At 48.7% G+C, this 25012-nt stretch overlaps 1 long non-coding RNA gene across 1 annotated transcript; it reads left to right on the top strand.

Annotated features, from left to right (window-relative positions):
• Nucleotides 1-4956: 4956 nt before the first annotated feature.
• LOC121159314 lies at nucleotides 4957-17501 on the top strand. The gene is made up of 3 exons (XR_005884339.1): nucleotides 4957-5543; nucleotides 8088-8132; nucleotides 17457-17501. It is a non-coding gene; the product is annotated as an uncharacterized LOC121159314 (long non-coding RNA).
• The last annotated feature ends 7511 nt before the right edge of the window (nucleotides 17502-25012 follow it).

Raw genomic sequence — 25012 nt, 5'->3', positions numbered from 1 at the left:
GGCCTAGTGCTTCTCGAGTGCCTTTTGCAATGGGAGCTGCACACAAGCCAGAGCCAGGGACAGGAAGCAAGCTTGCACAGTGGGCAGACATGAAGCCATAGTGTGGTTCAGAGGCTGAAGCGATCTTGCCACCCATCACTCCTCACTCCTGGTTTGATTCTGCCTCAAGGTCTCCTTCTGGTGCCTCAGGGAGAACAGGGGTTCCACAGGAGCTGAGAGTGATGCCTGGGTGGACATCAGGCTGGTTCCTGCTTTCTGATGTGACTGGGAGACTGTTGTGTGTGCCTCTACTGAGATGAATTTGCTTTGTTCTTCCACAGAACCGAGCTTGCAGAGTCCCGGACCTGCTGCCGAACCACAGTCAGGTATGGAGAAGGAGCTATGCTAGGTCCTGGGAGTCGATGGGAACATGAGCTTGGTACAAGCCCATATGGCTTCTGTCCTCGGTGCTCTGAGTTTCAGCAGGGTGGCAAGGGTGTGGTGACTTAGCATCTGTCTCATGGTCTGTCCCATCTGGAGACACAGCTACGTCATGTGAGACGTGACACCGAGTTGTCCTTAGCATCTTGAGATGGTCCGTGGCTCCATCTGCATGTCCCCACGCTCCTTTGCTAGTGTGCCATGCCAGGGAATTTCCAGTGGGACATGCTTCACAGCCCTCCTGCATGTCCACTTAGGAGATGGTGGGAGTAGGGGGTAAGAGACTGTGTGTGGCTGTGTCCAGATGTCAAGCGGGGCTGTGTTATGCAAATGCACTCAGGTGCCTTCTTGTTTTGCTTTTTCCTTAAACTTGGCCGGCCACACTGAACTTGATTTTTACATGGATGCAGGTATGGACAAAGAGCTCGGGCTCCTCGCACAATGTGATGCCAAGCCCATGTTTGAGGGGCACTTATGTCATCCTTCCTCTGTGACTGAGACACGGAAGGGTGCCTGTCAGCCACCTGTCTGAGAAGTAGCTTTCATGTTCACTATCGTTGTGTGACGTGGCCTGGAAAGGCTCTTTCTCCTGATAAATGGGCTGAGTTCCATCAGTGCTTTGGGGAAGTGCAGCAGCTCTCCCAGGGCGCATGGGTGACAGCCATGGGCCAACTGGAATGCCCTCAGAAAGAAGCTGCAAGGGCCTGTGTGTGCCCTCAGACGTGCTTGGACCCTGGTGCATCCTCTCCTGCTCCACGGTTGTGTGTCGTTGAGGCTGTGTGAGCACTCTGCTAGAAATCCATTTTTGTGGCCCATGGGCCTCTGGATCCTGGCACATTTTCTGGTGCGTGAGTTGACATGCGGGGGCCTCTGTGGTCGGGAGGTACAGGGGAGGCAGGAGTAGGTTTCTGATCCTGGTCCAGAACATGGTAGTGGAGGGGAGGGGGTGTTCCTGGGCGGGAGGGGAGTGAGCCCAATGACAAGCAACAGCCCAGGACCCAGAACACCCTGGCTGGCCAGGGCCTGCAGTTGTCTCATAGCCTCTGCCTTCTGAGCTCCTCAGGAAGTCACCGAGCCACATGGCAGCTGCAGATGGCTTGGTTTCTCTTGCGAGGCTCAGGGTTATGGGGCAGGTTTGTTCCGTGGCCATGTTGGCCTTCTTGGTGCATCCTAGCATTGCTCTTGTGCCCAGGAAGAATGGCATTTTGACGGTCCTGTTCCCAGAAGCATGGGATTGAGGGGCCCACTTTGGTCAGGTTTCAGCTGCTAGGAAGCTTCTTAGGACACAGTCTCCAAGGCCCTGGCAATTCAGTGGATCTCGTGGGGTGTGTCTGAAACCAGCAAGGGTTATGTGTGCTTGTGCCCCGAAATGCCACCCAGGAGCCGATTTGGGGAAGGAGTCTGTGCGGCTCCCACATGACTCCGTGTATGCGTCGGATCCCATCCTGTGTGCCTGGTTTTGAGCTTCTCCCTGTGCTGAGATGAGCTTCCGAGAAGACTCGGAAGCATTGTGGGTGTCTGAGATGGGCAGGGCAAGTCTCCCCTGTTGCTTGTGATTGTGAGACGAGTCCATCTCCTGCAGCATGACCAGACAGTTTGGGCTTGTGTGCTTTCGCGTGTTGATCCCTGTTTGTGAATGTGAGCCCATGCTGACCAGTGGGGCTGGATCACATCCTACCCGCTGGGGGTGAATGGGGCTAGGTTGCACCTGCAAAGGGGCCCACCTGCATCAGGGCTCATCTCTCTCCTGAGGGACTGGAGGGAGCGGTGAGCACAGCCAGCTGGCTGCTTCTCCTTGGCACAACCCCATGCCTTGAAACAGCCACTGCAGACCAAGTTCCCTGAGCCTGCCCACCCTTCCTCAGCAGCTCAGATGGCTCACAGCTGCCCAGAACAGAGGCACTTTCTGCCTGCAGGTTTGTCCCTGTGTCCTGGAGAGCAAGGCAGGGGACATCTGGTATTCTCCTGGGTGTCCACAGCCACAAACAACGGTGGCACTCCTTTACTGAGGAAAGTGAGAGCGAGCACGAGAGAGCTGTGGCCTGAATCCTGATGGCTTCCTTAGGAGACCATTCATGTCTCTGAAAGTTCCTTTGTGTCTACAAGACTTGTCCAATGTAGAGTGTATTCTGAATACCACCTTCCTGGCCCACATCTGGAGCCCTTCATGGCCTAGTGCTTCTCGAGTGCCTTTTGCAATGGGAGCTGCACACAAGCCAGAGCCAGGGACAGGAAGCAAGCTTGCACAGTGGGCAGACATGAAGCCATAGTGTGGTTCAGAGGCTGAAGCGATCTTGCCACCCATCACTCCTCACTCCTGGTTTGATTCTGCCTCAAGGTCTCCTTCTGGTGCCTCAGGGAGAACAGGGGTTCCACAGGAGCTGAGAGTGATGCCTGGGTGGACATCAGGCTGGTTCCTGCTCTCTGATGTGACTGGGAGACTGTTGTGTGTGCCTCTACTGAGATGAATTTGCTTTGTTCTTCCACAGAACCGAGCTTGCAGAGTCCCGGACCTGCTGCCGAACCACAGTCAGGTATGGAGAAGGAGCTATGCTAGGTCCTGGGAGTCGATGGGAACATGAGCTTGGTACAAGCCCATATGGCTTCTGTCCTCGGTGCTCTGAGTTTCAGCAGGGTGGCAAGGGTGTGGTGACTTAGCATCTGTCTCATGGTCTGTCCCATCTGGAGACACAGCTACGTCATGTGAGACGTGACACCGAGTTGTCCTTAGCATCTTGAGATGGTCCGTGGCTCCATCTGCATGTCCCCACGCTCCTTTGCTAGTGTGCCATGCCAGGGAATTTCCAGTGGGACATGCTTCACAGCCCTCCTGCATGTCCACTTAGGAGATGGTGGGAGTAGGGGGTAAGAGACTGTGTGTGGCTGTGTCCAGATGTCAAGCGGGGCTGTGTTATGCAAATGCACTCAGGTGCCTTCTTGTTTTGCTTTTTCCTTAAACTTGGCCGGCCACACTGAACTTGATTTTTACATGGATGCAGGTATGGACAAAGAGCTCGGGCTCCTCGCACAATGTGATGCCAAGCCCATGTTTGAGGGGCACTTATGTCATCCTTCCTCTGTGACTGAGACACGGAAGGGTGCCTGTCAGCCACCTGTCTGAGAAGTAGCTTTCATGTTCACTATCGTTGTGTGACGTGGCCTGGAAAGGCTCTTTCTCCTGATAAATGGGCTGAGTTCCATCAGTGCTTTGGGGAAGTGCAGCAGCTCTCCCAGGGCGCATGGGTGACAGCCATGGGCCAACTGGAATGCCCTCAGAAAGAAGCTGCAAGGGCCTGTGTGTGCCCTCAGACGTGCTTGGACCCTGGTGCATCCTCTCCTGCTCCACGGTTGTGTGTCGTTGAGGCTGTGTGAGCACTCTGCTAGAAATCCATTTTTGTGGCCCATGGGCCTCTGGATCCTGGCACATTTTCTGGTGCGTGAGTTGACATGCGGGGGCCTCTGTGGTCGGGAGGTACAGGGGAGGCAGGAGTAGGTTTCTGATCCTGGTCCAGAACATGGTAGTGGAGGGGAGGGGGTGTTCCTGGGCGGGAGGGGAGTGAGCCCAATGACAAGCAACAGCCCAGGACCCAGAACACCCTGGCTGGCCAGGGCCTGCAGTTGTCTCATAGCCTCTGCCTTCTGAGCTCCTCAGGAAGTCACCGAGCCACATGGCAGCTGCAGATGGCTTGGTTTCTCTTGCGAGGCTCAGGGTTATGGGGCAGGTTTGTTCCGTGGCCATGTTGGCCTTCTTGGTGCATCCTAGCATTGCTCTTGTGCCCAGGAAGAATGGCATTTTGACGGTCCTGTTCCCAGAAGCATGGGATTGAGGGGCCCACTTTGGTCAGGTTTCAGCTGCTAGGAAGCTTCTTAGGACACAGTCTCCAAGGCCCTGGCAATTCAGTGGATCTCGTGGGGTGTGTCTGAAACCAGCAAGGGTTATGTGTGCTTGTGCCCCGAAATGCCACCCAGGAGCCGATTTGGGGAAGGAGTCTGTGCGGCTCCCACATGACTCCGTGTATGCGTCGGATCCCATCCTGTGTGCCTGGTTTTGAGCTTCTCCCTGTGCTGAGATGAGCTTCCGAGAAGACTCGGAAGCATTGTGGGTGTCTGAGATGGGCAGGGCAAGTCTCCCCTGTTGCTTGTGATTGTGAGACGAGTCCATCTCCTGCAGCATGACCAGACAGTTTGGGCTTGTGTGCTTTCGCGTGTTGATCCCTGTTTGTGAATGTGAGCCCATGCTGACCAGTGGGGCTGGATCACATCCTACCCGCTGGGGGTGAATGGGGCTAGGTTGCACCTGCAAAGGGGCCCACCTGCATCAGGGCTCATCTCTCTCCTGAGGGACTGGAGGGAGCGGTGAGCACAGCCAGCTGGCTGCTTCTCCTTGGCACAACCCCATGCCTTGAAACAGCCACTGCAGACCAAGTTCCCTGAGCCTGCCCACCCTTCCTCAGCAGCTCAGATGGCTCACAGCTGCCCAGAACAGAGGCACTTTCTGCCTGCAGGTTTGTCCCTGTGTCCTGGAGAGCAAGGCAGGGGACATCTGGTATTCTCCTGGGTGTCCACAGCCACAAACAACGGTGGCACTCCTTTACTGAGGAAAGTGAGAGCGAGCACGAGAGAGCTGTGGCCTGAATCCTGATGGCTTCCTTAGGAGACCATTCATGTCTCTGAAAGTTCCTTTGTGTCTACAAGACTTGTCCAATGTAGAGTGTATTCTGAATACCACCTTCCTGGCCCACATCTGGAGCCCTTCATGGCCTAGTGCTTCTCGAGTGCCTTTTGCAATGGGAGCTGCACACAAGCCAGAGCCAGGGACAGGAAGCAAGCTTGCACAGTGGGCAGACATGAAGCCATAGTGTGGTTCAGAGGCTGAAGCGATCTTGCCACCCATCACTCCTCACTCCTGGTTTGATTCTGCCTCAAGGTCTCCTTCTGGTGCCTCAGGGAGAACAGGGGTTCCACAGGAGCTGAGAGTGATGCCTGGGTGGACATCAGGCTGGTTCCTGCTTTCTGATGTGACTGGGAGACTGTTGTGTGTGCCTCTACTGAGATGAATTTGCTTTGTTCTTCCACAGAACCGAGCTTGCAGAGTCCCGGACCTGCTGCCGAACCACAGTCAGGTATGGAGAAGGAGCTATGCTAGGTCCTGGGAGTCGATGGGAACATGAGCTTGGTACAAGCCCATATGGCTTCTGTCCTCGGTGCTCTGAGTTTCAGCAGGGTGGCAAGGGTGTGGTGACTTAGCATCTGTCTCATGGTCTGTCCCATCTGGAGACACAGCTACGTCATGTGAGACGTGACACCGAGTTGTCCTTAGCATCTTGAGATGGTCCGTGGCTCCATCTGCATGTCCCCACGCTCCTTTGCTAGTGTGCCATGCCAGGGAATTTCCAGTGGGACATGCTTCACAGCCCTCCTGCATGTCCACTTAGGAGATGGTGGGAGTAGGGGGTAAGAGACTGTGTGTGGCTGTGTCCAGATGTCAAGCGGGGCTGTGTTATGCAAATGCACTCAGGTGCCTTCTTGTTTTGCTTTTTCCTTAAACTTGGCCGGCCACACTGAACTTGATTTTTACATGGATGCAGGTATGGACAAAGAGCTCGGGCTCCTCGCACAATGTGATGCCAAGCCCATGTTTGAGGGGCACTTATGTCATCCTTCCTCTGTGACTGAGACACGGAAGGGTGCCTGTCAGCCACCTGTCTGAGAAGTAGCTTTCATGTTCACTATCGTTGTGTGACGTGGCCTGGAAAGGCTCTTTCTCCTGATAAATGGGCTGAGTTCCATCAGTGCTTTGGGGAAGTGCAGCAGCTCTCCCAGGGCGCATGGGTGACAGCCATGGGCCAACTGGAATGCCCTCAGAAAGAAGCTGCAAGGGCCTGTGTGTGCCCTCAGACGTGCTTGGACCCTGGTGCATCCTCTCCTGCTCCACGGTTGTGTGTCGTTGAGGCTGTGTGAGCACTCTGCTAGAAATCCATTTTTGTGGCCCATGGGCCTCTGGATCCTGGCACATTTTCTGGTGCGTGAGTTGACATGCGGGGGCCTCTGTGGTCGGGAGGTACAGGGGAGGCAGGAGTAGGTTTCTGATCCTGGTCCAGAACATGGTAGTGGAGGGGAGGGGGTGTTCCTGGGCGGGAGGGGAGTGAGCCCAATGACAAGCAACAGCCCAGGACCCAGAACACCCTGGCTGGCCAGGGCCTGCAGTTGTCTCATAGCCTCTGCCTTCTGAGCTCCTCAGGAAGTCACCGAGCCACATGGCAGCTGCAGATGGCTTGGTTTCTCTTGCGAGGCTCAGGGTTATGGGGCAGGTTTGTTCCGTGGCCATGTTGGCCTTCTTGGTGCATCCTAGCATTGCTCTTGTGCCCAGGAAGAATGGCATTTTGACGGTCCTGTTCCCAGAAGCATGGGATTGAGGGGCCCACTTTGGTCAGGTTTCAGCTGCTAGGAAGCTTCTTAGGACACAGTCTCCAAGGCCCTGGCAATTCAGTGGATCTCGTGGGGTGTGTCTGAAACCAGCAAGGGTTATGTGTGCTTGTGCCCCGAAATGCCACCCAGGAGCCGATTTGGGGAAGGAGTCTGTGCGGCTCCCACATGACTCCGTGTATGCGTCGGATCCCATCCTGTGTGCCTGGTTTTGAGCTTCTCCCTGTGCTGAGATGAGCTTCCGAGAAGACTCGGAAGCATTGTGGGTGTCTGAGATGGGCAGGGCAAGTCTCCCCTGTTGCTTGTGATTGTGAGACGAGTCCATCTCCTGCAGCATGACCAGACAGTTTGGGCTTGTGTGCTTTCGCGTGTTGATCCCTGTTTGTGAATGTGAGCCCATGCTGACCAGTGGGGCTGGATCACATCCTACCCGCTGGGGGTGAATGGGGCTAGGTTGCACCTGCAAAGGGGCCCACCTGCATCAGGGCTCATCTCTCTCCTGAGGGACTGGAGGGAGCGGTGAGCACAGCCAGCTGGCTGCTTCTCCTTGGCACAACCCCATGCCTTGAAACAGCCACTGCAGACCAAGTTCCCTGAGCCTGCCCACCCTTCCTCAGCAGCTCAGATGGCTCACAGCTGCCCAGAACAGAGGCACTTTCTGCCTGCAGGTTTGTCCCTGTGTCCTGGAGAGCAAGGCAGGGGACATCTGGTATTCTCCTGGGTGTCCACAGCCACAAACAACGGTGGCACTCCTTTACTGAGGAAAGTGAGAGCGAGCACGAGAGAGCTGTGGCCTGAATCCTGATGGCTTCCTTAGGAGACCATTCATGTCTCTGAAAGTTCCTTTGTGTCTACAAGACTTGTCCAATGTAGAGTGTATTCTGAATACCACCTTCCTGGCCCACATCTGGAGCCCTTCATGGCCTAGTGCTTCTCGAGTGCCTTTTGCAATGGGAGCTGCACACAAGCCAGAGCCAGGGACAGGAAGCAAGCTTGCACAGTGGGCAGACATGAAGCCATAGTGTGGTTCAGAGGCTGAAGCGATCTTGCCACCCATCACTCCTCACTCCTGGTTTGATTCTGCCTCAAGGTCTCCTTCTGGTGCCTCAGGGAGAACAGGGGTTCCACAGGAGCTGAGAGTGATGCCTGGGTGGACATCAGGCTGGTTCCTGCTTTCTGATGTGACTGGGAGACTGTTGTGTGTGCCTCTACTGAGATGAATTTGCTTTGTTCTTCCACAGAACCGAGCTTGCAGAGTCCCGGACCTGCTGCCGAACCACAGTCAGGTATGGAGAAGGAGCTATGCTAGGTCCTGGGAGTCGATGGGAACATGAGCTTGGTACAAGCCCATATGGCTTCTGTCCTCGGTGCTCTGAGTTTCAGCAGGGTGGCAAGGGTGTGGTGACTTAGCATCTGTCTCATGGTCTGTCCCATCTGGAGACACAGCTACGTCATGTGAGACGTGACACCGAGTTGTCCTTAGCATCTTGAGATGGTCCGTGGCTCCATCTGCATGTCCCCACGCTCCTTTGCTAGTGTGCCATGCCAGGGAATTTCCAGTGGGACATGCTTCACAGCCCTCCTGCATGTCCACTTAGGAGATGGTGGGAGTAGGGGGTAAGAGACTGTGTGTGGCTGTGTCCAGATGTCAAGCGGGGCTGTGTTATGCAAATGCACTCAGGTGCCTTCTTGTTTTGCTTTTTCCTTAAACTTGGCCGGCCATACTGAACTTGATTTTTTCATTGATGCAGGTGTGGACAAAGAGCTCGGGCTCCTCGCACAATGTGATGCCAAGCCCATGTTTGAGGGGCACTTATGTCATCCTTCCTCTGTGACTGAGACACGGAAGGGTGCCTGTCAGCCACCTGTCTGAGAAGTAGCTTTCATGTTCCCACTACCTTTGTATGGTGTGGTCTGGATAGGCTCTTTCTCCTGATAAATGGGCTGAGTTCCATCAGTGCTTTGGGGAAGTCTTGCATGTCTCCCGTCTTTCGGAAGAATTCACCCGACACTAGTGTGTGTCTCAGAGTTGCTTTATTCATACCTTCGGTTAAAACTGTTATGTCTGTTAATTCCGTTACTCGAAGCCCTTCCCCCCAAAGCCCCTGGCTTATATTTCAATCCTATCCAACCAGCTTAAAGTACACCAAGGCACACCAATCAGGTCAAAGGGCCAGTCACAGGGGAGGAAGTTGTCAGTGCCCCTAACAGCTCTTCCTTCTTGTTTTATTAAGCAAGGTAGCATGCGTGTTTTAATTGTTTGGGCTCTCCTTATTCGTCATGGGCTCAGTGAATGGCTAGGAACGTGGTGCCTGTCTTAGGTTGGTGAAACAATATCAGATACTTACCCGTCTCTCGCTACCAGTGCAGCATGCCTAGCCAAACATCTGGGGATTTTCTTTGTGAGGGGCAAACACAGCTTGCACTAGCAGCCACTGTTGCTGCTGCTGACACTGTGCTCGAAGATAAAGCGTCCATAGACCCCACAGAACGGTAATAAGATAAGGGCCGGCCCTTGGGCCCGGCGCGGTGGCGCAAGTGGTTAAGTCCTCACCTTGCACGCCCGGGATCCCATATGGGCGCCGGTTCTAATCCCGGCAGCCCCGCTTCCCTTCCAGCTCCCTGCCTGTGGCCTGGGAAAGCAGTCGAGGACGGCCCAAGGCTTTGGGAACCTGCACCCGCGTGGGAGACCTGGAAGAGGCTCCTGGCTTTGGATCGGCATAGTCATCGGCCCGTTGCGGCTCACTTGGGGAGTGAATCATCGGACGGAAGATCTTCCTCTCTGTCTCTCCTCTCTGTATATCTGCCTTTCCAATAAAAAATAATAAAAAAAAAAAAAAAAAAAGATAAGGGCTGGCCCTACTATACCAACCCATAGGTGTGCAAAGAAAAGACCCTTTAGTATGCAATTTGTCCATTGCTCTACCGTGGCAACCTCTACTTTGGTGCTATTTATTTCTATACTTTGGGATCTTAGTTTCTTTTTTTTTTTTTTATTGTTGCTTACATTGTATTATGTAGTACAGTTTTATAGGCGCTGGGGATTCCCCCCACCCCTCCCATACCCCTCCCCCCATGGTGGATTCCTCCACCTTGTTGCATAACCATAGTTCAAGTTCAGTTGAGATTCATTGCTTGCAAACACATGCCTAGCATAAAGTTCAGCGTCTTATTGTCCAGATAAGTTCAGTGGCCTCTTGGGGAGACCTTCTATGGTCTGAGGATAGGTCTAACAGAGTAAAGATCTGGTCAGTTAAAAGCCCCAACAAGGCCTCAGTATCAATATACAACATTATGGAATTAATTGACATAGTATTGGGTAAACAATATGTTAAAAATAATGCAAGTTCCATTCTTCGAAACATCTGGGTTGAGACAGTATCAATGACAGGTTCAAAAAATAACAAACAACCAAACAAAAAATTACAGGTTAAATCAAGGCAAACATGTGGTATCTAATCTTTTGGGATTCGCTCATTTCCCTTAGCATTATAGTTTCCAGTTGTGCCCATTTAGCCACAAAGAACTGCATTTTGTTTTTTTTAATAGCTGAGTAGTATTCCATGGAGTAGATGAACCAAAGCTTTCTTATCCAATCTTCTGCTGATGGGCATTTTGGTTGCTTCCATGTTTTTGCAATTACTGATTGTGCTGCAATGAACATAGGTATGCATGTTGGTTTGTCGTAAAACGGGTGTTTTGGATATATTCCTAGGAGTGCTATTGCTGGGTCATATGGTATGCAGATTTTGAGTTGTTTGAGTGTTCTCCAGACTGATTTCCATAAAGGCTGTACCAATTTGCAGCTCCACCAGCAGTGGAGTAGGGTTCCCTTTTCCCCGCATCCTCGCCAGCAAGCGTCGTTGGTGTTCTTGTTTATGTGGGCCAATCTTGCTGGTGTTAGGTGGTACCTCATCGATGTATTAATTTGGATTTCACTTATTGCTAGGGAGCTGGAACATTTTTTCATATGTTTGTTTGCCATTTGGACTTGTTCCTTTGTGAAATGTTTGCCCATTTCCCGTGCCCATTTCTTGAGTGGCTTGTTTGTTTTGGTTTTTTGGTTGTTTTGAAGTTCTTTGTATATCCTGGAAATTAGCCCCCTATCGCCTATATCGTGTGCAAAGATCTTCTCCCACTCTGTGGGTTGCTTTTTTACTTTGTTGATTGTTTCCCTTGCTGTACAGAAGCTTCTTAGTTTGATGAGGTCCCATTTGTTTATTCTGTTCTCAACTGCTATTGCTTTTGGTGTCCTTCTTAGAAAGTCGGAACCTACTCCTAGGTCTTGCAGGGTATTTCCTACATTTTCTTGCAAGAGTTTGAAGGTTTCTGGATGTAGGTTTAAGTCTTTTATCCATGTAGATTGGATCTTGGTGTATGGTGATAGATGTGGGATCTTAGTTTCTAAATCATATTATAAGAACCTGAGGATCACTTTCTTTCACCTGAACGGGCATGGGAATAAGTTGTGGAATGCGTACCAGCACTGCAGTGCCGAAGCCATTCCAACACTGGTTAAGGGCTCACTTAACTACAGAGCAATTCAAAAGGGTAACATTAGCACTCATGGAAACAATAAACATAAATGAGCTTGTACACATACTTAAATAGCAGTATAGATAACATCACGACTGCAATTAACTCTAACATCTTCTTCCCATATTCTAGAACTATTACTAGTATAATACAGTTTTTTATCCCTAACTTATCAATAAATGTAAAAGCTGATATATCTGAACACCCACTCCTACTAGTGCAAAGTACCCAGACATTCCAAGGCTGAGCAAAAACAGATTGAACAGGGTTACCATATGTATAGTTATTCCCCGCAAAGGTGGAATTTGAACAGGTAGGAAATAAATTGGTCACAGCAAGCCCATGTGCTGCTCTTCTAGGAGTCACAGTGCTTTGACAGGCAGTCCATTCTGGGGGCCATTTCCAAGGCCTACACAGTGAGGCAGTATTTACCGTACCCCTTTTATAGTGCCGTTACATTTGCTCCTCGGGCACAGTCTGGGAACTGATGCAGTCATAACCATCGCTTCTCACTGGAAGGGGAACCTCCATGCTTTCACTGTCACCCGTAACTGAAGATTCTGGCTGTCTCCTCTCGGTATCTGAATGAACATCAGGCTGGTCAGCATCCACCACGTCCCCATGTTCATCTTGCTCCGGCTTTCTTATCACTCTTGTCAAACGTTCTGGCACCCACACCGGTCCATCTGAATCCTGCGGAAAAACACAAACTGCTCCTCGCATCCGTCGTAAGACCAGATGCGGGCCCATCCATTGTTTTGTTAAAACATCCTTCCACATCACCCAATCTTTGCAGGGGCCTGCGCCAACAGCATGGCGTTCGGCAGCAGAACAGCCATCCAAATCCAAAATTAAAAAATTAAAAATATAAGTAACTAAAGCCAATTGATGTTTAGGACTGTTTTGATATAGGGTGACTCCTATTCCCCCTTTTTGATTTATTAATAATGCTTTGAGAGTTGTATGGGCACGCTCTACCATGGCCTGGCCCGTGGGATTATATGGGATGCCAATGGAGTGTTTAATCACAAATTCAGAACAAAACTTATCAAATGCTTTGGCTGCATAGGCAGGTCCATTATCAGTCTTATAACACTGGGGGACTCCCCAGGCTGCAAAAGCCTGAAGGCAGTGAGATATAACATCTTGAACCTTCTCCCCTGTATGAGCTGAGGCATAAAGAACCCCAGAGCAGGTATCGATAAAGACATGAACAAAAGAAAGGCGACCCAAACTGGGAACATGGGTAACATCCATCTGCCATATATGATTAGGCATAAAACCACGGGGACTAACCCCAAAGCAAGCTGGGATAAAAAGGGGACACGATTTTGGCATTGTCTAATAATGGTGCGGGCAGCATCCTGAGAGATGGGGAAGCGCTTTACCAAGGTTTGTGCGCTAACATGCCACCATTGGTGAAAGCACTTTGCCTCTTCCTCCACGGAGAATGCTAAGAGGAATCTAGAAGCAGAGTCAGCCTTGTCATTGCCTTGGGCTAAAGATCCAGGCAAGTTGGAATGTGCCCGTATAAAGCCCACATAAAGAGGATTGGTCTGGGATAATAACAATTGTCGGACTTGAAACAGGGCCTCATGCACCGTAGAGCGAGGTAAAATATATTCTACCATCTCAAGGTGTTTAACAGCTTATTCACCACATATAAGCTGTCAGAAAGAATGTTCAGGGGCTCGGGCACTAACCATAAGGCCAAGGCAATGGCAGCCAATTGTGCAGCTTGTGGGGGAGGCGAAGCAACCGCAATTGGGAAAATTTGGGTATCCAAGACAACTGCCCCTGTACCACCTTTAGCCCCATCTGTAAAAGCAAGCCGCGCTCCACTAATGGGCCGTGCCTAAGCCTCGTAAGGTTTGATTAGATGGTTTTAGGGGCCATTCTTTTGGCCAATCTGATTGCCTAATAATGCTGACATCTGCCCCGGTGTCCAAAAGGCCTTTGAATGGGGTGCCACATAGCATAAGGGTAGCCAATGGTCGGTCCTTGAGGGAGACAGATAGATTAACTAAGGCGTCTCCAGAGGATCCGAAGCCTTTGTCCCCACGGGTGGTGTGGTGACTCCGCCAACTCTCATGACAGCTAGGAAGGACTAACAGTTGGGCAATATGCTCTCCTGGAATCATAACAGTTACTCCTTTTGGCAAAGAAACCATAACTTTGACAATGCCAGTATAATCTGAATCAATTAGTCCTGGGTGAACAATCAGGCCCTGCATGGTCTTAGAACTCTGCCCAAACATCGATCCCGCTGTGCCATTAGGAAGTGGTTCATGAAAGTCAGTATCAAGTGCCTGTGGGCCCATCTCAGGGGTTAATACCAGGTGGGAGGTGGCACAGAGGTCCAATCCTTCGCTTCCGGGCATGGCTCGGCATATTGCCTGGTTGTCTCTTCTGTCTGCTCCTGTTGCAGCCTGTATGTTCGGGGGGCGGGGGGGGGGGAGGGCCGGGATGCTGGGCTCCTCTGCCCGTTTTTTGGCTTAAAGTTCCCTTCTAGGGGGTGGCCAGAAATATCTCACACCGAGCAACACTCATTAGCCCAGTGATACCCCTTCCCACATCTCAGGCATAACCGAGGCTGAGGAGGAGGAGGACAAGTGGGCTCTCTTTGGCGGCAGTCTGTTTGAAAGTGCCCCGGTTTACCGCATCTGAAGCATGTCTGATCCCGCCCTTTAAACCCCTTCTCCTGTTTCATAGCATTCATTATCACTTTAGCCTGTTCCCTTGCCTGTATAACTCCAGCTGTAACTTGATCATGCACATCTCTACAGATTTTAATCCATGTATCCAAGTCCTTATGCTTCCAGGAGTGTATGGCTTCACGGCATCATTTATTAGCATTTTCATAGGCCAATTGCTTCACTGGCGGCATAGCTTGTTCTACATCAGGAAACAATTTCGATGCAATCTCCATGAGGCGGCTCACAGAGTCCGCAAAGGGCTCATTAGGTCCTTGGGTCACTTTAGATATGGAAAAGCGCAGATCGCCTTTGCTATGAAGGGCCCTCCAAGCGTTGCGCTCTATGGTGGCTATCCGGGCATAAACAGGCTCGGGGTAATCTATTTGGTTTTCCTGTCCCGCTCGAGCACCTTCCCCAAGGAGAATGTCTACGTCCCATGCAGGATTGCCTGCTTGGGCATTATGGCGCACAGTGTCTAGTGCTAACTCGCGGCAGGCTGACCGCCAGACCAAATACTGTCCAGGGGACAGGGTGGCTTTAGCTAAATTTTTCTAATCACTAGGCGGTCAATGCCGAGCCTGCTGTCTGTTCCAGCACCACGAGGGTGAAGGGGGCATGAACACCATAGGAAACAACAGCGGTCTTCAAAGCTTTAATTAACTTGAAATCAAGTGAGACCCAGGAGCGAACTGGGGGATTTTGTGTTCTGTCCTCTGTAACTGGAAAACGTGGCTTGCCTCAGCAAAATCGCACCGTGAACTTGCACCCCGAGGCAGGGGGGTACATACTCGATCTCCCTTTCACTCCTGGCATTGCCAGGGCGGTGCAGTTGGCGTGAGTGGGGGGTCTCCCGGAGGGGGAGCCGGCTGCCAGATAGACCTTTTTCATTGCATTGAAGCGGTCTCTAGTTTCTGCGCAGGTTCATCAATATCCTCGCCAGAGGCCCCGGCATGACTGCCTAAGTCTGACTATTCCACACTGCTATCCCGCCTTTTAAGGACGCTTCTGCCTGCATTGAAGCTAAATTGTCCATATTTCTAACACCTTTGCTCGTCGCTAACCTGCGAACTTGACTTGTCACTAACCCGTGAACATGACTGGTCACTAAACCGCGAACTAGACGTGCAAGTCTCCGCCTAGTGCGGATTCCTGAGCAAAAGGCTCAGCTGTAAACTAATTTCCGCTGTAAGCGGCTCCCTGAGCGATCTGCTCAGCTGCTAACATTCCTGGTGATCACCAGCTGACTTCTATCTGAGTCACAGCACCGGGTATCGGAGTTTCCCGTGCTGCGGAGGAAAACACCCGACTCTGGAGAGTGTCTCAGAAGCACTATAACAGACCTTCCGTTAAAACCGTGATGTCCATTAATTCCGTTATGCACCAGCCCCTTGACTCCCATCAAAAGCCCCTGGCTTATGTGTCATTGATATCCATTAGCTTAAAGATCCCCAAGGCACACCAATGGGGCAGAGGGACAAACGGAGGTAAATTGTCAGTGCCCCAACCGAAAGGTGCAGCAGCTCTCCCAGGGCACATGGGTGACAGCCATGGGCCAACTGGAATGCCCTCAGAAAGAAGCTGCAAGGGCCTGTGTGTGCCCTCAGACGTGCTTGGACCCTGGTGCATCCTCTCCTGCTCCACGGTTGTGTGTCGTTGAGGCTGTGTGAGCACTCTGCTAGAAATCCATTTTTGTGGCCCATGGGCCTCTGGATCCTGGCACATTTTCTGGTGCGTGAGTTGACATGCGGGGGCCTCTGTGGTCGGGAGGTGCAGGGGAGGCAGGAGTAGGTTTCTGATCCTGGTCCAGAACATGGTAGTGGAGGGGAGGGAGTGTTCCTGGGCGGGAGGGGAGTGAGCCCAATGACAAGCAACAGCCCAGGACCCAGAACACCCTGACTGGCCAGGGCCTGCAGTTGTCTCATAGCATAGCCTCTGCCTTCTGAGCTCCTCAGGAAGTCACCGAGCCACATGGCAGCTGCAGATGGCTTGGTTTCTCTTGCGAGGCTCAGGGTTATGGGGCAGGTTTGTTCCGTGGCCATGTTGGCCTTCTTGGTGCATCCTAGCATTGCTCTTGTGCCCAGGAAGAATGGCATTTTGACGGTCCTGTTCCCAGAAGCATGGGATTGAGGGGCCCACTTTGGTCAGGTTTCAGCTGCTAGGAAGCTTCTTAGGACACAGTCTCCAAGGCCCTGGCAATTCAGTGGATCTCGTGGGGTGTGTCTGAAACCAGCAAGGGTTATGTGTGCTTGTGCCCCGAAATGCCACCCAGGAGCCGATTTGGGGAAGGAGTCTGTGCGGCTCCCACATGACTCCGTGTATGCGTCGGATCCCATCCTGTGTGCCTGGTTTTGAGCTTCTCCCTGTGCTGAGATGAGCTTCCGAGAAGACTCGGAAGCATTGTGGGTGTCTGAGATGGGCAGGGCAAGTCTCCCCTGTTGCTTGTGATTGTGAGACGAGTCCATCTCCTGCAGCATGACCAGACAGTTTGGGCTTGTGTGCTTTCGCGTGTTGATCCCTGTTTGTGAATGTGAGCCCATGCTGACCAGTGGGGCTGGATCACATCCTACCCGCTGGGGGTGAATGGGGCTAGGTTGCACCTGCAAAGGGGCCCACCTGCATCAGGGCTCATCTCTCTCCTGAGGGACTGGAGGGAGCGGTGAGCACAGCCAGCTGGCTGCTTCTCCTTGGCACAACCCCATGCCTTGAAACAGCCACTGCAGACCAAGTTCCCTGAGCCTGCCCACCCTTCCTCAGCAGCTCAGATGGCTCACAGCTGCCCAGAACAGAGGCACTTTCTGCCTGCAGGTTTGTCCCTGTGTCCTGGAGAGCAAGGCAGGGGACATCTGGTATTCTCCTGGGTGTCCACAGCCACAAACAACGGTGGCACTCCTTTACTGAGGAAAGTGAGAGCGAGCACGAGAGAGCTGTGGCCTGAATCCTGATGGCTTCCTTAGGAGACCATTCATGTCTCTGAAAGTTCCTTTGTGTCTACAAGACTTGTCCAATGTAGAGTGTATTCTGAATACCACCTTCCTGGCCCACATCTGGAGCCCTTCATGGCCTAGTGCTTCTCGAGTGCCTTTTGCAATGGGAGCTGCACACAAGCCAGAGCCAGGGACAGGAAGCAAGCTTGCACAGTGGGCAGACATGAAGCCATAGTGTGGTTCAGAGGCTGAAGCGATCTTGCCACCCATCACTCCTCACTCCTGGTTTGATTCTGCCTCAAGGTCTCCTTCTGGTGCCTCAGGGAGAACAGGGGTTCCACAGGAGCTGAGAGTGATGCCTGGGTGGACATCAGGCTGGTTCCTGCTTTCTGATGTGACTGGGAGACTGTTGTGTGTGCCTCTACTGAGATGAATTTGCTTTGTTCTTCCACAGAACCGAGCTTGCAGAGTCCCGGACCTGCTGCCGAACCACAGTCAGGTATGGAGAAGGAGCTATGCTAGGTCCTGGGAGTCGATGGGAACATGAGCTTGGTACAAGCCCATATGGCTTCTGTCCTCGGTGCTCTGAGTTTCAGCAGGGTGGCAAGGGTGTGGTGACTTAGCATCTGTCTCATGGTCTGTCCCATCTGGAGACACAGCTACGTCATGTGAGACGTGACACCGAGTTGTCCTTAGCATCTTGAGATGGTCCGTGGCTCCATCTGCATGTCCCCACGCTCCTTTGCTAGTGTGCCATGCCAGGGAATTTCCAGTGGGACATGCTTCACAGCCCTCCTGCATGTCCACTTAGGAGATGGTGGGAGTAGGGGGTAAGAGACTGTGTGTGGCTGTGTCCAGATGTCAAGCAGGGCTGTGTTATGCAAATGCACTCAGGTGCCTTCTTGTTTTGCTTTTTCCTTCAGACTCGAGCAGCTACACCGAACTGGATTTTTTCATTGATGCAGGTATGGACAAAGAGCTTGGGCTCCCCACACAATTTTATGGCTTTGTAATTTATGTGTTCCATTCTAGAGTCCCTGTTTATTTCCTTGGATGTACTTATGAGCTAACTTTGCATTGTAATTTTTGCAGGTACGACATGATTATTTCTGTGTATTTAAATAATCATTCTTGGTGTGGTTGATGTTTTTCTGGTGTTCTGTTATGCCTCAAAAACCCCGCACTTGTGGCTCTCTGAGACTGCACTTGAAGACTCGTATGCTCCCTGGTGTTTGAGATGTGTCCTTTCCTGAAGCAACTCCGTTCTTTTAGGTTTTGTCAGCCTTAGCTTGTTGGTAGCCTATATGTTTATAACAAGAAACAATGCCATTTAAATGAATGAAGTTCTGCCATTTTAAGCATAGTTTTCTTAGTAGAGAGCATTAAGTTAAATAAATTATTGAATCATGGGTGGATAATTTTCATGTTTTCTGTGTTATATGATGCAAGCCCCATGGATAGCATAAGTTGAATAGGGTTTTAAGTAGTGTTTTTCCTGCAAGTCCTGATTTTGGTATTTTTAAATTGTTTTTATTCAAGATAGTTCTTTTCTCTTATGAAGTTATTCAGAGAGTCTTGTTCCACATAGTACCATTGTCTGCCTGATGAAGCGTTTTATTTGTTTATGTTCCCTCAACAGATTTCTCAGTTTGTAGCATGTTATTTAGGAAATGCTTCGTACAGATCTGCCAAGTTCACAGTGTGGTAACTTTTTTGCTCTCCTCCGATTTTTTTTTATATATGTATGTCTTTTCATTTAAAGGAATTCTTTGTAACTGTGTAATAAAGACTAGCATGTCCCGATTAAAAATATAATGTAATATGCATGTCTAATTCCAAATCAAAGATGGACTCGCAGTGAAACTGTTAGATATATCTTCACAACAGGAATGTGGACTATCTGCCCGTTCCATAAACACAATTCAAGGGACCATTAAACAGCAGAATGATGGATTTACGATAGCCTGTGGTGGACCATACTCTTGCAATGAAATATAAGGGAAATCATTGTAGGGGGAGGGATTTTGGCGAGGGCTAGGGGAAATATCAGAGCTTATGGAATTGTAACATAAAATAAAATTTGAACAGCAATAAAATAATCAGTCAGAATTAATGTGGAAAAGAGAAAAATTAATGAAATAAGGAGTGAAGGAAAGAAGGAAGGTAAAGAAGAAAGAAAAAAGAAAAGAAAAGGGAAGAAAAGAAAGACAAATATATGACACAGAAGGGCTTTGTGGATATGTACACAAACATGATGTTTCCCATGTATGTTAGTACAATCCTTTTGGAAGAAATGAAGATCATTCCCCCAAATTTCAAGGATATTTCCCAATGACCTCATAATTTCACACCTTGGATCTCATTCAAATGGGAGGAAATAGTCATGCAACAGTTTTTTGCTGTGCCCTCGTGTTAATAGTAGCCCAATTCACAATCGTTAAGATGAAATCAACCCAAACATTCCTCTACAAATTAATGCATGTGCAATGGAGTATATATACATTATGATGTACTGTTCAGCTCTATAAACAATGACTCATACAGTGCAGGAAGCATTGTGCTTTGGGAAATAGCCACTCTTCCAAAGTCTAATCTATATTCTCTGAGAGGTTACGCTCAACATAGAACAACAGTATACACATACATATATGAACCTTTATTATTGTAATCAACATCTTGGCATATGATTATGGTTTGGTTCTTTTATGCTCCCTCTTTTATCTTGTTGATTATTTTGACACTGGTGAATCCAACCTGTGAATGTAGAGTAAATTGAAAGTATGTATTTGCACACATAAAGGAGAGAAAGATCAAATGGAAATTGAGAGAATGAGAATGGCAAGGGAAGAAGTTGCTTTAGAATTGTACCTGGGAATACATCAAGTATGTTATCTTTATAGTCATAGTTTTTAAACAGATTAAGTCTATTTGCTGGATTCTCACAATAGGTATTTTCCTAAAGAGCATGAGATATCAGATGCCTGCAGAAAATCCCCGTAAGCAGTGCATGAGCTTGGGATGTGAAGACAGAGGGTTTTATGTCTGATTCTTAGACACTTTTAGGCTTGTCTGCAATGGAATCAACATGGTCATCTGAGCCAGTGTCAAGAATGTGATTGCATTGTATCTTCTCATCTGAATATGACAGCCTCTATTACACAGTTACTGTACATTTCCTTAAACGAAAAGGCATAAAACAGTTTAGAAATCAGTATCAGAAAGAAAGTTTAAAAATTTACAACACCATAAGGTTACCCAATGAAACTGTGAAATAGGATGCTGAACTTTGTCCATACCTACAATGTCTGGATACACTTTAATAGAGAATGATGAACTTTTGACTGCTTATGAAGGACTATGCTAGTCTAATATAGAGGAAATCAGTGGGGGGAAGGTATCTGGGGAGTGCATAAGGAAAATCCTAGAGCCTATGAAACTGTATCATAAAATAGTAACAACAACAACAATTATAATGAAAGAAAAAAAGAAGTATGGTTTAGCAGAACCTCCACTAGGTGAGGATGCCATGCTCAGTTTTCAAATGAGACCATCCCAAACTTCTTACCTCTGTCGGATGGGTTGCTGAAGTGAAGATTGGGCTTGATGCCTAAGTTTTTTCTCCTGTCTTTCCCTACACGTAATGGAAGCTTTCAATAAGAACAAACTTGCTGAAATATTGGAACAATCTTCCCAATATGGGTTGAACTTATCAATCCGTTCCTGTGGCTTTCTGGTTCCTAAGCGGAGGCAATGGTGATGCTTCCCATTTTTCTTGACTTGGCTCCCCCAGAAATACTGCAAGTGCTCTCTCCTGAGTATCAGACTCTCTCATTTTATTCTTCCTTCTGATTATGATTTTTGGAAAGGGAAATTGTATTGTTTTCAGGCAAAATGATATTGAAGGATAGAAGGGAAGCATCTGAGGAAAAATTTTAAATACATATCTCTTTGTCTTAAGGAAACTAAATCTGTGAAGCATTTTTCAATGATATGTGGCTTTGGATCTATGTGTGTATTGAATCCAAAATGTCATGTAAATCCACTGCATACATGTATCATATTTGAATTCAGCATAATTTCTTTGCCAGATGGCTGCTGTGGAGAGTGGTGTGCTGCTGGAACATATTCCAAGATATGCTTGGTTTTTGTTCACCAGGAAATTTGACACTTCACTGGTGGTGTGACAGTGCAGGCTGAAAAGAGGTCACGCCAGAGCTAAGTACAATGGGGGTCGGAATCTGTTGCTCTGACACCTGCCTTCTGAGCATTTGTTGTGCTCTCTTTTCCTTCCCTTGAATTTCCTTTTCTGTCCTTTATCAATATTATAACAAAACAGAAGTATCTTCTTTCCCACAAATGTTTCTATTTGTATATGCTAACTTGGCTTGCTTCTTCCAGCTTCTATCTTAGATGGATAGAGTTCCTCAAAGAAAGTTGCCCAAGAGACATATACCCCAAGGCAGCCATTTCCCTCAGGTGGTAGAGTGACAGTTTCACAGTTGCACAGAACCTGTGGAACCTTCCTCACCTGGATTAATTCCTCAGAGTTGTGCAGCATAGGCCAACTTTCTGAGTTGAGATTGCATTTGTGTCCTGGAAACCAAGACCATGGTTATCTGTTCTTTTCTTGACTTCCACCACAGCACAGAGTGGGCATTCATCTCACCTCCCAGATCCCTTCATTTCTTCTATTTTTTTTTTCTGGAACCATAAGGGTAGCTCTTAAAACACAAAGCAGGACCAATAATGAATCGCATCTCCAGATACTATTTGAACATAATGAGAGCTGTGGTCCAAAATTGATTGGCATCTCCCTGCCAGTCTCTCATAGATTACTTTGAAAAGACTTCCTCATCAAACTTTAGGTATGTCATGGGTCTCATCATTGGAGACTATGGTATCTGAGTGTATGAATATGTGTAATGCTGTTCCCAAATGTGGAGATGAGTCTTGTTGTCTAAAAATGTATTCAGATGATTTGTTTTGAGTTCCCTTCGACAGAAATCCTGAATACCATCGATGGATTTGGCTCAGACCAAGGTATGAAAAAAAGTTTGGGTTCCCAGTGAAAGCTGATGCCAAGGCTGAGCTTGGGTTGCATGCCTACCACAATTCTGTGACATAACTCTGTGGTTCCTTTTCCCCACAACTTGGCCTGATTTTTTTTTTTAATCAATGTCTTTGACATCCTTAATTTCCACCCAGGAGGGATAGCTTTCCTGGACAGAGAAGTGCGCTGCTGGCACATGTCCTGAGACTGTTGATTTGTGCAATTATGCCATTTTCAATGGACAACTGCCCACTGAATGGGCACTCTACATGTTGCCAGAGTCTTTGAGCATTTCCAACTGTGTCATGGTGCTGCAATATGAAGAATACATCAGAAGTGAAGTGGGAATGACCAGTGTTTATTCAGAACCTCTATTCCCTCTATGCTTCACATTCCCAGTGCATTTTACATCTCTCTCTCTCTCCATCTCTCTCTGGTCTCATGCCATAGAATGATGTTTAGGTGCCCAGTGGTCTAAATAAACAGACTTCTCATGTGAACATGCGTTAGCAGATGCCGAATCTGGGGACTAATTTGGCCCATTCTGCCTCCTTTTCTATGTCACTAGTGAGTCCCAGGGGCGTGGTAACCTCAGGCTTCTCCTTCAGTGCCCTGCATCACCTGGCCCCTTGAAAAAATATCTCTTTTGCACCAAAGTTCACAGGGGGGTTTTATCTTTGTTGACGCTGTCATGTGATGTGCAGGAAGAGTGGCGATCCTTTCAGGAAATTGCTTGGATGTTCCCTGCCCTAAGACAACCAGGATTCTATCGTCTTCCTGCACACCACCATGAAACAAAGCATGAGCATACTCTCTGCCTCCAGATCTGGTCATCTCACCTTTCTCTATCCCTTTGCCTTGTGAAAGTAGACTGGATATTCAGGAGCCAGTGGTGATAGCCATGGACCAGTTGAAATGCTCTCAGAAATACCACGCAAGGGCATGCATATTTTCTCACACTCAATTTGATCCAAACACTATTCCTCCTTGCTACATGTTTGCATGTACTTCAGGATAGTCACAAGCGTGGATGGTGTCTTTATTACAGGGAATTTGATTGCCTGTGATCTGATGTGCAGTTGACCCTGTTGTTTGGAGCTCAAGTAAGGCGGGTTTTGTGTCAGATCAGCACAGTGAGCCTGAGGCCTGTGATGCCAAGCCTGAGTTTGCTATGGGCCCAGATGATCTTCTAAGCTCTGCTCTCTCACTATTCATGTGCAAATTCCTTGTTGAATCACCTTATGTTCTCCACCAATCCACAGAAGTAACAATAACAGCGGTCTTTGTTTTTGTGGTTTTTTGTTTGTTTGTTTGTTTGTTTTGCAACATTGGCACTGGTGCCTTGCAACCTTCGTTTTGGACTGAGAAGGATTGCATTTTGGGTGGCCAGGTCCCACCAGGCACATACACGGAGGGAACCTTCTTCCTTCATCTGATGCTAGGGTGGGCTCTTAATGAGCACACTCAAAAAGCACTTCCCAAGACTCCAGGCTGTTTGTTTCTCTCTTGTTATGCTTTGGCTTCTGAAAATGGTAACTGCAAGGCTCTGGAAGTCAGTCTGTCAATCAAACATATACATCTGAGAGGTATTTGGGGAGGAGCTTGCTGAACTTTCAAATGGCTCCATCATGGAATTTTATCTCATGATCTTTGCTTAACTTTGGTTTTGTCCCTGAGGCTTCATTAAATCTCACAGAAAACTCCAATGTGGTTGCTTGATGTTGAGAGGACAAATCTTCCATGCGTGCTTGGACCCTGAGATGAGTCAATTTTCTGAACAATACATAAGCATCTTCAGGATTTCTGCCTTGTCACCATGAAACCCACTTGGGAACACCACCCAGCATCCAGAGGTGGGACTGCACAAAATCCTCCAAGCATAGGTGGATAGGCAAGACCCAAGTTTGAGAAGGGGCTCACCCCTATCAGATGTCATCTGTCTTCTGAGCTACTTCAGGGAGTGGTTTGCATGGTTTCTTGGCCTTTTCTCCTCCTTTCTGCCCTATAATTAGTTAAGATGTAAGTTGCCTAACTCTGAGTAACCTTCCTCACCTGGAAGAATTCCTCAGAACTGCCTGGATGAGACAGGGCAATGAATTAGCACTTTCCTCCTTATTATATTCTTTCATTTTTTTATATATTTATCTTTGTTCTTTAATGGTGTGCAGCTACAGTGGTTAAGACATAATTGTATTCAGAAAAATTAGAAATCTCATAATGTGTTTTAAATTGACATTTGTGTTGCTCTGAAATCATCGGAAGTATGAACTCTTTTATCATGGCATAAGTTTTCCTAAGTTGGAAAAGTCATGACCACCCCATTGTGAGAGTAAGCTTCTATGGTCTAAAATATTATGCTCCAGTCTTTAGTTGATAAAATGATATTGGAAAACATTGTAAGAATTTATTGATCTCCAATATTCAACAGATGATCTCCAGCCACTATGGAGTCCACTGCCTTGCCAGGTATGTTGAGCAAAGTATTTCAATGGCAACTGATGACTTCTGTCCCTTGCCCTCTTGGTCTCTATAGCATAGAGTTTGTTGGCACGGTTTGTTAGCATTTTCTTTCTTTTTCATTGAGTGAGCTTTAATGCAACACAGGACAACTCTGTCAAGACTACACATTTGAGGTTTCCAGGTTTCACTTGGAATCTGCAACTTCCACATAAGAAAGATGGAGTTCTTTGTGGGAGAATTGGCCAAGAGGCACCCAAACTGAGCTGACCCTTTGGCTTCATGTTTTGCTGTCACTCGCTTGTTGTGAAGCACTGAATGGGCATTTCCAGCTGCCTTTCCCCTTTAGTTCTGTCCCTGCCCTTTTGCTTCACCAAAGTGTGGTTGTGATGCAGAGTACAAAAATGCGGTCATTGACAAAGATTTAAAATCTGAAAATGAACTTAGCATATGAGACAGTTTTTCTCCCAAAAATGCTCAGTCTAGGTATCAAATTCCCATCA

Source organism: Ochotona curzoniae, unplaced genomic scaffold, assembly GCF_017591425.1.
Source record: "Ochotona curzoniae isolate NIBS_2020 unplaced genomic scaffold, NIBS_Ocur_1.0 contig_4105, whole genome shotgun sequence".
NCBI lineage: Eukaryota > Metazoa > Chordata > Mammalia > Lagomorpha > Ochotonidae > Ochotona > Ochotona curzoniae.
This window is presented reverse-complemented; position numbering and strand designations above follow the sequence as displayed.